The following is a 2,302-nucleotide window of genomic DNA, read 5'->3' as shown; positions in this document are numbered from 1 at the left end:
TCATCTGGACCCCATAACGCCGGAGTCACACCGGACGCGGAACAGAGTGCGCTTCCATTCGGCGCCCATGTTAACCTATGGCGTCGGTCACACCAGGCGCGGAGCGATGCGGAGCGGCACGGAGGGTCCGCGCGGTGCAGCGCAACGTTTCGGCGTCTGGCCTATTTCTTCCGCACGACGCGAGCGCTCCGCGTCAATACTGGCAGGAAGTTGCATCAAAATACATGAAAAAAATCCGGTTTATTTTCAAAATTGAACCAATTTTTCACAATAAAACGCCACGATTGACAAATGTGATCATGTTTTTGTGTCTAAACAGACAGTAGAGATGAAAATATGCATACAGTCAAAACACACAGACACGCGTGCGCGAGAGCCCCCACCTCGGACACCACAGATCTCCGGAGCGGGTGTGCTGGGCTGCAGGGTTCTGGGAGGAAAAAAAGCAGGGCAGACAGGGCCCCAATGCAGTGAGGGCACACTGGAGCGGGGCATGGGGCTGCGTTTGAACAAGAGAGAGGCAGAGGAGCGGTTCTTCTGGGAAGAAACATCAGGTAATATTTTTAGTTTATTAATTGACCGACGGAAACACCTGCGTGCGTGCACACAGACACACAACAAAACAGACAGACACGCACACGCGCGCACAAACCGATCAATGAAGTGGGCCGACTGCGGAGTTGGGGGGCGGGGTCTGTGTCAACAGGGGCAGAGACCATCCCCTTTTAGCTGAAACGCAGGGAGATATCCTGGTTATTGATCATGATGGCAAAAAAAGCAGTAGCTCTAGCAGAAGCGCCCGTCAACCGCCGCGGAAAAAAATCACGTCTGGTGTGACCTAGAGAGCGCCGTGAAGCGTCCGGTGTGACTCCGGCGTAAGATGGCACGAGAGCTAATGCTGCAGTCACACCGGCCTCTGCAACGCGCGTTCAAGTGATCACTTTTAATAAAAAGTCTGTGTAAACGCGTTTTGGACTTCCGCATTTAAAACTCTCATGTTCACTCATTGCTTCACACGTTTCTACGCACATTTCTACGACCATTCCAGATCTAAAAACAAAACATCCACTGAAAACACGTGGGAAGTTGAAGCAGGTTTAACCAATCTGGGATTTGGATTTGGTAGCGACGTTTGGATGGCATCCATTTTAATTCAAGTGCCAACCGGTTGAAAACTGATCATGGAGGAGAAATGAAAAACTGCAGTTTGTACCCAATCAAAATGACATTTCACACTAAGCCTCTTCCAACTGTAACTGACATGCGCTAGCATACAGTGGCAAAAAAAATCTTAGAGACACTGCTTCCTGCTTGTCCAGTGTGAACATCATACACGTGTTCAAGAATGTGCTTTTAGCCTTCGGCAACACACGTTCAAGTGGCCACTTTCAATGAAATAAAATGTTGCACTTTCATGATCAAAACTCACGTTAAGTGCCAGCAACAGTCCAGTGTGAACACCAGGTGATAAATGCGTTAAAGAATGCGTCTTTAGCGTTAGCATGCCAGGTGTGAACGCAGCATAAAGCTGAAGTCTGCACCTTGAGGCTCCAGAGATGTGGCTCTTTCACCCCTCCACCGTGGCTCTCTGGTTAAAGAAAAATAAAAAGTTTCTACTTTTGAAAAGTAACAGCAAAATAATAAGCAGTACTAAAAATAAAGTGAAGAAACTCAAACTTTATTTAACTAATTCACAAACAGTTGTAGGACAGAACGTATGACTCTGTGAACTTCCTGATTAGAGTAGCTGTAATTCTTCAACAATTCGTTAAGTGGTTCAGTTTTGTAGTTACCAAAATCATACTCAAACACTTTGACAGATTTTTAGTGCTATATGTCTATGAAAATCAGTCACAGGAGAGTGTCAATCTATATCTCCTTTTACAATTTCCCCACTTGAAAGGGATAAGAGACATCCACCCAAAGATGTAGCAAGATTTCACTCTAGAAGGATCAGTCAAGTTTCCATTCATTTTATTTCCACTGTGCTAACGGTCCACCACTGAGACATTTCACTCATTCTCATTCTTTGGTTTGCACTCGAGTTTGTTTGAGTTGGAAATTTCTTGGCCTTTAACAGCAGCTGAAAAACTTTTGAACCAGAAAATAAAATTTAAAAAAGTTCTTTATTTCCATAATATCCACAAGATTCAAACAAACAGTCCATTTCACACAAGTTGATTTTATTTTAAAATTCAAGTTCTTAAAGTTCTTAAAAATTAAAATTACCTATGAACTGTATTCATACTTAAAGCACTCCAGATTATAAAGTGCATTTTCTATTTTTGAACAAATTCAAAGA

General features: G+C 43.9%; 1 protein-coding gene across 2 annotated transcripts in view; it reads left to right on the top strand.

The window, feature by feature from the left end:
• The window catches only part of kirrel1b (kirre like nephrin family adhesion molecule 1b), a 128,856-nt gene that overhangs the window by 97,331 nt on the left and 29,223 nt on the right, over positions 1 to 2,302 (top strand). The gene's annotated exons all lie outside the window — the stretch shown is intronic.

This window comes from Oryzias melastigma, linkage group LG17 (assembly GCF_002922805.2).
Source record: "Oryzias melastigma strain HK-1 linkage group LG17, ASM292280v2, whole genome shotgun sequence".
Taxonomy (NCBI): Eukaryota; Metazoa; Chordata; class Actinopteri; order Beloniformes; family Adrianichthyidae; genus Oryzias; species Oryzias melastigma.
Note: the sequence above shows the minus strand (reverse complement) of the source record. Positions and strands in the feature narration are given on the sequence as shown.